The following is a 12987-nucleotide window of genomic DNA, read 5'->3' on the forward strand; positions in this document are numbered from 1 at the left end:
TGAAAAATCCAATGAGGAGAAGAAAAGCAAAGCCAAAGAGTCCATCCCAAAATCCGACAAACAAGCAAAATGAACAAAAAACATTGAATTCAATTCTTTCTGATTTTAGAAACTGCATTAAAGAAGGGGTGCACCGGTCCTGGAGATACTGCAATACCAGGTCAATGCGTGGAGTGGACAGAGCAAGCTCTTTTTCCATCTCCCTGTTCTAAAAATCCATTTAATATATGGTCCCCAGATAGGGGACGTATCAGATATTAAACTGATAAGAACAGATACTACACTTGATCTTAGCCAAAAGGCCGAGAAGCGATAACCAGAATTGGTTTCAAACTACGGAGCCACCCAAGGATCCTGAAAAGTCCATTTGTGGAGATGAGCTCCTGGACTCCCGTTAAGAAGACATGTTGTCAACCTCTAGATCCCTTACATGCCTGCACTTTTCGGCTTGCTGCTGCTGCAATCCACGCGTTTTAGATCTGCATAACTCCACCTCTTTAAACACAGCACCTTCACCCCCTGCTGTTCCCACCCGCCTCAACACCGTTGGAAGGGAGGAGAACCAATTAAGGCGGGGGGTGGGGTGGAACGAGCAGCTGTCTACCCTTAGCAGGAGGGCTCCTGATTACATACCTCTCCTGCTGCTGCTGCTGCTGGCTGTCCAGCAGCAGACTGAAGGTGGCTGCTGCTGTGCACAGGTATATAAAGGCTCAGAGCCTATTATGACACGCGCAGCCAGCGTTCCATTGCCACATTCCATCTACTGCAGGCAGGATACCTGGCTGGCTGAATGTCGCTGAGAAGCTCACAGAGACCGCCATAAGCAACAGTTTAACAGAATGCCACAGACTAATCAACCAAACTTTTTGGGTTGGGTTCTCTTTTATAGTCTGCAGGCATTAAATGAAAGAAGTCAGTGTTCCAGCAGAAGGAGACAACGTTTCAGAAAAGGCATTGTAGCAAACCAAAAAAGAAATTTTAAGCGCAGCAGAGTAACCAGCGCACATACCTGTTAGCTCAGGTGAGTTTAAAAGGCTGCTGTTGATAACAAGGGCATTTGCTAAATAGATGGTGTGTGTGCAACAATATACTGAAAGGTCAATTATATTGTGCAGCTTATCTCACCACCTGTAGTTATTTAGGTGAAAGCTCCAAAATGCTTGCCTAATATGTCTGTTTATCCAAAAGGAAGTAAAAAGGGAGAGCTAGAAAGATAGCATTGCATCACATTACATGGCAATGCAATGCACAGTTGCTGAAGTTGAACCAAAATGAGCTTGTAATCTGGCTTCTGCAACTTTGAACATGAAAAATCCAATGAGGAGAAGAAAAGCAAAGCCAAAGAGTCCATCCCAAAATCCGACAAACAAGCAAAATGAACAAAAAACATTGAATTCAATTCTTTCTGATTTTAGAAACTGCATTAAAGAAGGGGTGCACCGGTCCTGGAGATACTGCAATACCAGGTCAATGCGTGGAGTGGACAGAGCAAGCTCTTTTTCCATCTCCCTGTTCTAAAAATCCATTTAATATATGGTCCCCAGATAGGGGACGTATCAGATATTAAACTGATAAGAACAGATACTACACTTGATCTTAGCCAAAAGGCCGAGAAGCGATAACCAGAATTGGTTTCAAACTACGGAGCCACCCAAGGATCCTGAAAAGTCCATTTGTGGAGATGAGCTCCTGGACTCCCGTTAAGAAGACATGTTGTCAACCTCTAGATCCCTTACATGCCTGCACTTTTCGGCTTGCTGCTGCTGCAATCCACGCGTTTTAGATCTGCATAACTCCACCTCTTTAAACACAGCACCTTCACCCCCTGCTGTTCCCACCCGCCTCAACACCGTTGGAAGGGAGGAGAACCAATTAAGGCGGGGGGTGGGGTGGAACGAGCAGCTGTCTACCCTTAGCAGGAGGGCTCCTGATTACATACCTCTCCTGCTGCTGCTGCTGCTGGCTGTCCAGCAGCAGACTGAAGGTGGCTGCTGCTGTGCACAGGTATATAAAGGCTCAGAGCCTATTATGACACGCGCAGCCAGCGTTCCATTGCCACATTCCATCTACTGCAGGCAGGATACCTGGCTGGCTGAATGTCGCTGAGAAGCTCACAGAGACCGCCATAAGCAACAGTTTAACAGAATGCCACAGACTAATCAACCAAACTTTTTGGGTTGGGTTCTCTTTTATAGTCTGCAGGCATTAAATGAAAGAAGTCAGTGTTCCAGCAGAAGGAGACAACGTTTCAGAAAAGGCATTGTAGCAAACCAAAAAAGAAATTTTAAGCGCAGCAGAGTAACCAGCGCACATACCTGTTAGCTCAGGTGAGTTTAAAAGGCTGCTGTTGATAACAAGGGCATTTGCTAAATAGATGGTGTGTGTGCAACAATATACTGAAAGGTCAATTATATTGTGCAGCTTATCTCACCACCTGTAGTTATTTAGGTGAAAGCTCCAAAATGCTTGCCTAATATGTCTGTTTATCCAAAAGGAAGTAAAAAGGGAGAGCTAGAAAGATAGCATTGCATCACATTACATGGCAATGCAATGCACAGTTGCTGAAGTTGAACCAAAATGAGCTTGTAATCTGGCTTCTGCAACTTTGAACATGAAAAATCCAATGAGGAGAAGAAAAGCAAAGCCAAAGAGTCCATCTCAAAATCCGACAAACAAGCAAAATGAACAAAAAACATTGAATTCAATTCTTTCTGATTTTAGAAACTGCATTAAAGAAGGGGTGCACCGGTCCTGGAGATACTGCAATACCAGGTCAATGCGTGGAGTGGACAGAGCAAGCTCTTTTTCCATCTCCCTGTTCTAAAAATCCATTTAATATATGGTCCCCAGATAGGGGACGTATCAGATATTAAACTGATAAGAACAGGTTTTTTTTTTTTTTTATCGAAAGCCCGAATTCGTGTACAAAACCCGAGTGCGCTTAAAAAAGTGACAAGTGCCACAAAAAAAGTGCACTAGGATGCTGGTCTTCTTGAAACCCTCTCCAAAAGGAGAAGGGTCCCCCAAACCATTCCCCGTCCCTCCGAGCCAGAAGGCCACAGCGAGGAACAGGGACAAATAGCCACCTCCAGCCGGAGCCAGAGGCGACACAATCTTACCCCCAATACCTGCCCGAGTTCTCACCCGAGCAAGGCACTGGGAGCCAAAGACTGTGCTCCCCTCCCGGAAGAGGGGAGCCAACAACGCTCTCCTCCCGAAAGAGGAGAGCCAGGGGGGTTCATGGGGGAGCGGAACCTGATGGCCACACACTCCCCCCCTAGACCTGCCAAGAGAGGAACCCGTAAGGGAACCGCATCCCGACAAAATCCTAGTAAGGACGTGGACACACGTGAAAAAGTGGACACACAGTGACAAAAAAAAATTAAATAAATAGTGAAGGTTTCACAGTATAATACTGCCCGGACCTTCGACCGGGAATTGAAAAATTCCCCATCCTAAGGCCAGAAGGCCCGGAATAAGGGTGTGTGTGAAGAAAGAAATATTGAAGTGCTAGTGCAAATGTGCCATAAACTCAAGTGGGGTTCCCAATCCCAGTGAGTTAAGGCACCCCAGGGTCACCACTCCTGGGGCACTTCACACTTCGGGCTTTCGATCTTCCCCGGCCCAATGGCGTCGATCCTGGGGGGCCATGCTTTCCACCAGATGACTATATTAGCCACCTGGCGTACTAACAAGCGCCTAAACCCCAGTGTGCATAATGTATCAATCTACTAGGGCGGCCAACATCCAAAACCGCCTTTTCGAAAGATACTACACTTGATCTTAGCCAAAAGGCCGAGAAGCGATAACCAGAATTGGTTTCAAACTACGGAGCCACCCAAGGATCCTGAAAAGTCCATTTGTGGAGATGAGCTCCTGGACTCCCGTTAAGAAGACATGTTGTCAACCTCTAGATCCCTTACATGCCTGCACTTTTCGGCTTGCTGCTGCTGCAATCCACGCGTTTTAGATCTGCATAACTCCACCTCTTTAAACACAGCACCTTCACCCCCTGCTGTTCCCACCCGCCTCAACACCGTTGGAAGGGAGGAGAACCAATTAAGGCGGGGGGTGGGGTGGAACGAGCAGCTGTCTACCCTTAGCAGGAGGGCTCCTGATTACATACCTCTCCTGCTGCTGCTGCTGCTGGCTGTCCAGCAGCAGACTGAAGGTGGCTGCTGCTGTGCACAGGTATATGAAGGCTCAGAGCCTATTATGACACGCGCAGCCAGCGTTCCATTGCCACATTCCATCTACTGCAGGCAGGATACCTGGCTGGCTGAATGTCGCTGAGAAGCTCACAGAGACCGCCATAAGCAACAGTTTAACAGAATGCCACAGACTAATCAACCAAACTTTTTGGGTTGGGTTCTCTTTTATAGTCTGCAGGCATTAAATGAAAGAAGTTAGTGTTCCAGCAGAAGGAGACAACGTTTCAGAAAAGGCATTGTAGCAAACCAAAAAAGAAATTTTAAGCGCAGCAGAGTAACCAGCGCACATACCTGTTAGCTCAGGTGAGTTTAAAAGGCTGCTGTTGATAACAAGGGCATTTGCTAAATAGATGGTGTGTGTGCAACAATATACTGAAAGGTCAATTATATTGTGCAGCTTATCTCACCACCTGTAGTTATTTAGGTGAAAGCTCCAAAATGCTTGCCTAATATGTCTGTTTATCCAAAAGGAAGTAAAAAGGGAGAGCTAGAAAGATAGCATTGCATCACATTACATGGCAATGCAATGCACAGTTGCTGAAGTTGAACCAAAATGAGCTTGTAATCTGGCTTCTGCAACTTTGAACATGAAAAATCCAATGAGGAGAAGAAAAGCAAAGCCAAAGAGTCCATCCCAAAATCCGACAAACAAGCAAAATGAACAAAAAACATTGAATTCAATTCTTTCTGATTTTAGAAACTGCATTAAAGAAGGGGTGCACCGGTCCTGGAGATACTGCAATACCAGGTCAATGCGTGGAGTGGACAGAGCAAGCTCTTTTTCCATCTCCCTGTTCTAAAAATCCATTTAATATATGGTCCCCAGATAGGGGACGTATCAGATATTAAACTGATAAGAACAGATACTACACTTGATCTTAGCCAAAAGGCCGAGAAGCGATAACCAGAATTGGTTTCAAACTACGGAGCCACCCAAGGATCCTGAAAAGTCCATTTGTGGAGATGAGCTCCTGGACTCCCGTTAAGAAGACATGTTGTCAACCTCTAGATCCCTTTCATGCCTGCACTTTTCAGCTTGCTGCTGCTGCAATCCACGCGTTTTAGATCTGCATAACTCCACCTCTTTAAACACAGCACCTTCACCCCCTGCTGTTCCCACCCGCCTCAACACCGTTGGAAGGGAGGAGAACCAATTAAGGCGGGGGGTGGGGTGGAACGAGCAGCTGTCTACCCTTAGCAGGAGGGCTCCTGATTACATACCTCTCCTGCTGCTGCTGCTGCTGGCTGTCCAGCAGCAGACTGAAGGTGGCTGCTGCTGTGCACAGGTATATAAAGGCTCAGAGCCTATTATGACACGCGCAGCCAGCGTTCCATTGCCACATTCCATCTACTGCAGGCAGGATACCTGGCTGGCTGAATGTCGCTGAGAAGCTCACAGAGACCGCCATAAGCAACAGTTTAACAGAATGCCACAGACTAATCAACCAAACTTTTTGGGTTGGGTTCTCTTTTATAGTCTGCAGGCATTAAATGAAAGAAGTCAGTGTTCCAGCAGAAGGAGACAACGTTTCAGAAAAGGCATTGTAGCAAACCAAAAAAGAAATTTTAAGCGCAGCAGAGTAACCAGCGCACATACCTGTTAGCTCAGGTGAGTTTAAAAGGCTGCTGTTGATAACAAGGGCATTTGCTAAATAGATGGTGTGTGTGCAACAATATACTGAAAGGTCAATTATATTGTGCAGCTTATCTCACCACCTGTAGTTATTTAGGTGAAAGCTCCAAAATGCTTGCCTAATATGTCTGTTTATCCAAAAGGAAGTAAAAAGGGAGAGCTAGAAAGATAGCATTGCATCACATTACATGGCAATGCAATGCACAGTTGCTGAAGTTGAACCAAAATGAGCTTGTAATCTGGCTTCTGCAACTTTGAACATGAAAAATCCATTGAGGAGAAGAAAAGCAAAGCCAAAGAGTCCATCCCAAAATCCGACAAACAAGCAAAATGAACAAAAAACATTGAATTCAATTCTTTCTGATTTTAGAAACTGCATTAAAGAAGGGGTGCACCGGTCCTGGAGATACTGCAATACCAGGTCAATGCGTGGAGTGGACAGAGCAAGCTCTTTTTCCATCTCCCTGTTCTAAAAATCCATTTAATATATGGTCCCCAGATAGGGGACGTATCAGATATTAAACTGATAAGAACAGATACTACACTTGATCTTAGCCAAAAGGCCGAGAAGCGATAACCAGAATTGGTTTCAAACTACGGAGCCACCCAAGGATCCTGAAAAGTCCATTTGTAGAGATGAGCTCCTGGACTCCCGTTAAGAAGACATGTTGTCAACCTCTAGATCCCTTACATGCCTGCACTTTTCGGCTTGCTGCTGCTGCAATCCACGCGTTTTAGATCTGCATAACTCCACCTCTTTAAACACAGCACCTTCACCCCCTGCTGTTCCCACCCGCCTCAACACCGTTGGAAGGGAGGAGAACCAATTAAGGCGGGGGGTGGGGTGGAACGAGCAGCTGTCTACCCTTAGCAGGAGGGCTCCTGATTACATACCTCTCCTGCTGCTGCTGCTGCTGGCTGTCCAGCAGCAGACTGAAGGTGGCTGCTGCTGTGCACAGGTATATAAAGGCTCAGAGCCTATTATGACACGCGCAGCCAGCGTTCCATTGCCACATTCCATCTACTGCAGGCAGGATACCTGGCTGGCTGAATGTCGCTGAGAAGCTCACAGAGACCGCCATAAGCAACAGTTTAACAGAATGCCACAGACTAATCAACCAAACTTTTTGGGTTGGGTTCTCTTTTATAGTCTGCAGGCATTAAATGAAAGAAGTCAGTGTTCCAGCAGAAGGAGACAACGTTTCAGAAAAGGCATTGTAGCAAACCAAAAAAGAAATTTTAAGCGCAGCAGAGTAACCAGCGCACATACCTGTTAGCTCAGGTGAGTTTAAAAGGCTGCTGTTGATAACAAGGGCATTTGCTAAATAGATGGTGTGTGTGCAACAATATACTGAAAGGTCAATTATATTGTGCAGCTTATCTCACCACCTGTAGTTATTTAGGTGAAAGCTCCAAAATGCTTGCCTAATATGTCTGTTTATCCAACAGGAAGTAAAAAGGGAGAGCTAGAAAGATAGCATTGCATCACATTACATGGCAATGCAATGCACAGTTGCTGAAGTTGAACCAAAATGAGCTTGTAATCTGGCTTCTGCAACTTTGAACATGAAAAATCCAATGAGGAGAAGAAAAGCAAAGCCAAAGAGTCCATCCCAAAATCCGACAAACAAGCAAAATGAACAAAAAACATTGAATTCAATTCTTTCTGATTTTAGAAACTGCATTAAAGAAGGGGTGCACCGGTCCTGGAGATACTGCAATACCAGGTCAATGCGTGGAGTGGACAGAGCAAGCTCTTTTTCCATCTCCCTGTTCTAAAAATCCATTTAATATATGGTCCCCAGATAGGGGACGTATCAGATATTAAACTGATAAGAACAGATACTACACTTGATCTTAGCCAAAAGGCCGAGAAGCGATAACCAGAATTGGTTTCAAACTACGGAGCCACCCAAGGATCCTGAAAAGTCCATTTGTGGAGATGAGCTCCTGGACTCCCGTTAAGAAGACATGTTGTCAACCTCTAGATCCCTTACATGCCTGCACTTTTCGGCTTGCTGCTGCTGCAATCCACGCGTTTTAGATCTGCATAACTCCACCTCTTTAAACACAGCACCTTCACCCCCTGCTGTTCCCACCTGCCTCAACACCGTTGGAAGGGAGGAGAACCAATTAAGGCGGGGGGTGGGGTGGAACGAGCAGCTGTCTACCCTTAGCAGGAGGGCTCCTGATTACATACCTCTCCTGCTGCTGCTGCTGCTGGCTCTCCAGCAGCAGACTGAAGGTGGCTGCTGCTGTGCACAGGTATATAAAGGCTCAGAGCCTATTATGACACGCGCAGCCAGCGTTCCATTGCCACATTCCATCTACTGCAGGCAGGATACCTGGCTGGCTGAATGTCGCTGAGAAGCTCACAGAGACCGCCATAAGCAACAGTTTAACAGAATGCCACAGACTAATCAACCAAACTTTTTGGGTTGGGTTCTCTTTTATAGTCTGCAGGCATTAAATGAAAGAAGTCAGTGTTCCAGCAGAAGGAGACAACGTTTCAGAAAAGGCATTGTAGCAAACCAAAAAAGAAATTTTAAGCGCAGCAGAGTAACCAGCGCACATACCTGTTAGCTCAGGTGAGTTTAAAAGGCTGCTGTTGATAACAAGGGCATTTGCTAAATAGATGGTGTGTGTGCAACAATATACTGAAAGGTCAATTATATTGTGCAGCTTATCTCACCACCTGTAGTTATTTAGGTGAAAGCTCCAAAATGCTTGCCTAATATGTCTGTTTATCCAAAAGGAAGTAAAAAGGGAGAGCTAGAAAGATAGCATTGCATCACATTACATGGCAATGCAATGCACAGTTGCTGAAGTTGAACCAAAATGAGCTTGTAATCTGGCTTCTGCAACTTTGAACATGAAAAATCCAATGAGGAGAAGAAAAGCAAAGCCAAAGAGTCCATCCCAAAATCCGACAAACAAGCAAAATGAACAAAAAACATTGAATTCAATTCTTTCTGATTTTAGAAACTGCATTAAAGAAGGGGTGCACCGGTCCTGGAGATACTGCAATACCAGGTCAATGCGTGGAGTGGACAGAGCAAGCTCTTTTTCCATCTCCCTGTTCTAAAAATCCATTTAATATATGGTCCCCAGATAGGGGACGTATCAGATATTAAACTGATAAGAACAGATACTACACTTGATCTTAGCCAAAAGGCCGAGAAGCGATAACCAGAATTGGTTTCAAACTACGGAGCCACCCAAGGATCCTGAAAAGTCCATTTGTGGAGATGAGCTCCTGGACTCCCGTTAAGAAGACATGTTGTCAACCTCTAGATCCCTTACATGCCTGCACTTTTCGGCTTGCTGCTGCTGCAATCCACGCGTTTTAGATCTGCATAACTCCACCTCTTTAAACACAGCACCTTCACCCCCTGCTGTTCCCACCCGCCTCAACACCGTTGGAAGGGAGGAGAACCAATTAAGGCGGGGGGTGGGGTGGAACGAGCAGCTGTCTACCCTTAGCAGGAGGGCTCCTGATTACATACCTCTCCTGCTGCTGCTGCTGCTGGCTGTCCAGCAGCAGACTGAAGGTGGCTGCTGCTGTGCACAGGTATATAAAGGCTCAGAGCCTATTATGACACGCGCAGCCAGCGTTCCATTGCCACATTCCATCTACTGCAGGCAGGATACCTGGCTGGCTGAATGTCGCTGAGAAGCTCACAGAGACCGCCATAAGCAACAGTTTAACAGAATGCCACAGACTAATCAACCAAACTTTTTGGGTTGGGTTCTCTTTTATAGTCTGCAGGCATTAAATGAAAGAAGTCAGTGTTCCAGCAGAAGGAGACAACGTTTCAGAAAAGGCATTGTAGCAAACCAAAAACGAAATTTTAAGCGCAGCAGAGTAACCAGCGCACATACCTGTTAGCTCAGGTGAGTTTAAAAGGCTGCTGTTGATAACAAGGGCATTTGCTAAATAGATGGTGTGTGTGCAACAATATACTGAAAGGTCAATTATATTGTGCAGCTTATCTCACCACCTGTAGTTATTTAGGTGAAAGCTCCAAAATGCTTGCCTAATATGTCTGTTTATCCAAAAGGAAGTAAAAAGGGAGAGCTAGAAAGATAGCATTGCATCACATTACATGGCAATGCAATGCACAGTTGCTGAAGTTGAACCAAAATGAGCTTGTAATCTGGCTTCTGCAACTTTGAACATGAAAAATCCAATGAGGAGAAGAAAAGCAAAGCCAAAGAGTCCATCCCAAAATGCGACAAACAAGCAAAATGAACAAAAAACATTGAATTCAATTCTTTCTGATTTTAGAAACTGCATTAAAGAAGGGGTGCACCGGTCCTGGAGATACTGCAATACCAGGTCAATGCGTGGAGTGGACAGAGCAAGCTCTTTTTCCATCTCCCTGTTCTAAAAATCCATTTAATATATGGTCCCCAGATAGGGGACGTATCAGATATTAAACTGATAAGAACAGATTTTTTTGATTGAAGCTGCATCCAAGGCACTGAAAAGTGTGACCGAAGTCACACCAAAACAGCGCACGAGGCGAGGATTCATGTGGACCCTTCCCGGAGGAGAGGGTCCCCAATAAACCATCCCCATCCCTCCGAGCCAGAAGGCCACAGCGAGGGTCAGGGATCTCCGATGCTCTCCCTAGCCGAAGCCGGAGAAGAGCCGTTTTCGTGCTCCCAGCTTCCATCTAGGCTGCCACCCTAGTGGAGCTGGAGCCTGTGTTGGTTTCTCAGCCCAAAGCTGACCGGACCTCCGACCGGGTTTATAAAAATTCCCCTTCCTAGCCCGGAGGCCAGGAATAGGGGGGGTTGCTCAGAAAGTATGATTGGCAAAGGTGCGGCGTGCTACGAAGCCAAGTCTTTCTGGGGTTCCCAGTCCCAGTAAGCTTGGACTCCCACCAGGGCGCCTACTCCTGGGGCACATTGCTCCAAAGCCCTCACACTTACCCAGCCTAGTGACTTCGATCCTGGAGGGCCATGTTTTCCATCAGATAACTCTATGAGCCACCTGGCGTACTAACAAGTGCACCAAACCAGTGTGTAATATGCATCAATTTACTAGGGCAGCCCAAGGACAAAACTGCCTTTTCAAAAGATACTACACTTGATCTTAGCCAAAAGGCCGAGAAGCGATAACCAGAATTGGTTTCAAACTACGGAGCCACCCAAGGATCCTGAAAAGTCCATTTGTGGAGATGAGCTCCTGGACTCCCGTTAAGAAGACATGTTGTCAACCTCTAGATCCCTTACATGCCTGCACTTTTCGGCTTGCTGCTGCTGCAATCCACGCGTTTTAGATCTGCATAACTCCACCTCTTTAAACACAGCACCTTCACCCCCTGCTGTTCCCACCCGCCTCAACACCGTTGGAAGGGAGGAGAACCAATTAAGGCGGGGGGTGGGGTGGAACGAGCAGCTGTCTACCCTTAGCAGGAGGGCTCCTGATTACATACCTCTCCTGCTGCTGCTGCTGCTGGCTGTCCAGCAGCAGACTGAAGGTGGCTGCTGCTGTGCACAGGTATATAAAGGCTCAGAGCCTATTATGACACGCGCAGCCAGCGTTCCATTGCCACATTCCATCTACTGCAGGCAGGATACCTGGCTGGCTGAATGTCGCTGAGAAGCTCACAGAGACCGCCATAAGCAACAGTTTAACAGAATGCCACAGACTAATCAACCAAACTTTTTGGGTTGGGTTCTCTTTTATAGTCTGCAGGCATTAAATGAAAGAAGTCAGTGTTCCAGCAGAAGGAGACAACGTTTCAGAAAAGGCATTGTAGCAAACCAAAAAAGAAATTTTAAGCGCAGCAGAGTAACCAGCGCACATACCTGTTAGCTCAGGTGAGTTTAAAAGGCTGCTGTTGATAACAAGGGCATTTGCTAAATAGATGGTGTGTGTGCAACAATATACTGAAAGGTCAATTATATTGTGCAGCTTATCTCACCACCTGTAGTTATTTAGGTGAAAGCTCCAAAATGCTTGCCTAATATGTCTGTTTATCCAAAAGGAAGTAAAAAGGGAGAGCTAGAAAGATAGCATTGCATCACATTACATGGCAATGCAATGCACAGTTGCTGAAGTTGAACCAAAATGAGCTTGTAATCTGGCTTCTGCAACTTTGAACATGAAAAATCCAATGAGGAGAAGAAAAGCAAAGCCAAAGAGTCCATCCCAAAATCCGACAAACAAGCAAAATGAACAAAAAACATTGAATTCAATTCTTTCTGATTTTAGAAACTGCATTAAAGAAGGGGTGCACCGGTCCTGGAGATACTGCAATACCAGGTCAATGCGTGGAGTGGACAGAGCAAGCTCTTTTTCCATCTCCCTGCTCTAAAAATCCATTTAATATATGGTCCCCAGATAGGGGACGTATCAGATATTAAACTGATAAGAACAGATACTACACTTGATCTTAGCCAAAAGGCCGAGAAGCGATAACCAGAATTGGTTTCAAACTAAGGAGCCACCCAAGGATCCTGAAAAGTCCATTTGTGGAGATGAGCTCCTGGACTCCCGTTAAGAAGACATGTTGTCAACCTCTAGATCCCTTACATGCCTGCACTTTTCGGCTTGCTGCTGCTGCTGCAATCCACGCGTTTTAGATCTGCATAACTCCACCTCTTTAAACACAGCACCTTCACCCCCTGCTGTTCCCACCCGCCTCAACACCGTTGGAAGGGAGGAGAACCAATTAAGGCGGGGGGTGGGGTGGAACGAGCAGCTGTCTACCCTTAGCAGGAGGGCTCCTGATTACATACCTCTCCTGCTGCTGCTGCTGCTGGCTGTCCAGCAGCAGACTGAAGGTGGCTGCTGCTGTGCACAGGTATATAAAGGCTCAGAGCCTATTATGACACGCGCAGCCAGCGTTCCATTGCCACATTCCATCTACTGCAGGCAGGATACCTGGCTGGCTGAATGTCGCTGAGAAGCTCACAGAGACCACCATAAGCAACAGTTTAACAGAATGCCACAGACTAATCAACCAAACTTTTTGGGTTGGGTTCTCTTTTATAGTCTGCAGGCATTAAATGAAAGAAGTCAGTGTTCCAGCAGAAGGAGACAACGTTTCAGAAAAGGCATTGTAGCAAACCAAAAAAGAAATTTTAAGCGCAGAAGAGTAACCAGCGCACATACCTGTTAGCTCAGGT

At 46.0% G+C, this 12987-nt stretch overlaps 9 non-coding genes and 2 pseudogenes across 9 annotated transcripts; all 11 read right to left on the bottom strand.

Annotated features, from left to right (window-relative positions):
- Positions 1–123: 123 nt before the first annotated feature.
- On the bottom strand, positions 124–314 carry LOC141223127 (U2 spliceosomal RNA). The gene has a single exon (XR_012290797.1). It is a non-coding gene; the product is annotated as a U2 spliceosomal RNA (small nuclear RNA).
- Positions 315–1429: 1115 nt separating this feature from the next.
- LOC141223128 (U2 spliceosomal RNA) lies at positions 1430–1620 on the bottom strand. The gene has a single exon (XR_012290798.1). It is a non-coding gene; the product is annotated as a U2 spliceosomal RNA (small nuclear RNA).
- A 1115-nt stretch (positions 1621–2735) lies between these two features.
- Positions 2736–2922, bottom strand: LOC141223075 (U2 spliceosomal RNA). Its single transcript, XR_012290773.1, has one exon. It is a non-coding gene; the product is annotated as a U2 spliceosomal RNA (small nuclear RNA).
- A 793-nt stretch (positions 2923–3715) lies between these two features.
- LOC141223100 (U2 spliceosomal RNA) lies at positions 3716–3807 on the bottom strand (annotated as a pseudogene).
- A 1115-nt stretch (positions 3808–4922) lies between these two features.
- LOC141223129 (U2 spliceosomal RNA) lies at positions 4923–5113 on the bottom strand. The gene has a single exon (XR_012290799.1). It is a non-coding gene; the product is annotated as a U2 spliceosomal RNA (small nuclear RNA).
- Positions 5114–6228: 1115 nt separating this feature from the next.
- LOC141223130 (U2 spliceosomal RNA) lies at positions 6229–6419 on the bottom strand. Its single transcript, XR_012290800.1, has one exon. It is a non-coding gene; the product is annotated as a U2 spliceosomal RNA (small nuclear RNA).
- A 1115-nt stretch (positions 6420–7534) lies between these two features.
- LOC141223132 (U2 spliceosomal RNA) lies at positions 7535–7725 on the bottom strand. Its single transcript, XR_012290802.1, has one exon. It is a non-coding gene; the product is annotated as a U2 spliceosomal RNA (small nuclear RNA).
- A 1115-nt stretch (positions 7726–8840) lies between these two features.
- LOC141223133 (U2 spliceosomal RNA) lies at positions 8841–9031 on the bottom strand. Its single transcript, XR_012290803.1, has one exon. It is a non-coding gene; the product is annotated as a U2 spliceosomal RNA (small nuclear RNA).
- Positions 9032–10146: 1115 nt separating this feature from the next.
- Positions 10147–10329, bottom strand: LOC141223027 (U2 spliceosomal RNA). Its single transcript, XR_012290739.1, has one exon. It is a non-coding gene; the product is annotated as a U2 spliceosomal RNA (small nuclear RNA).
- Positions 10330–10853: 524 nt separating this feature from the next.
- Positions 10854–10969, bottom strand: LOC141223085 (U2 spliceosomal RNA; annotated as a pseudogene).
- Positions 10970–12084: 1115 nt separating this feature from the next.
- LOC141222983 (U2 spliceosomal RNA) lies at positions 12085–12275 on the bottom strand. The gene has a single exon (XR_012290698.1). It is a non-coding gene; the product is annotated as a U2 spliceosomal RNA (small nuclear RNA).
- Between the last annotated feature and the right edge of the window lie 712 nt (positions 12276–12987).

Source organism: Phyllobates terribilis, unplaced genomic scaffold (genome assembly GCF_046119375.1).
Source record: "Phyllobates terribilis strain yellow unplaced genomic scaffold, ASM4611937v1 Scaffold_366__1_contigs__length_1906876, whole genome shotgun sequence".
Taxonomy (NCBI): domain Eukaryota; kingdom Metazoa; phylum Chordata; class Amphibia; order Anura; family Dendrobatidae; genus Phyllobates; species Phyllobates terribilis.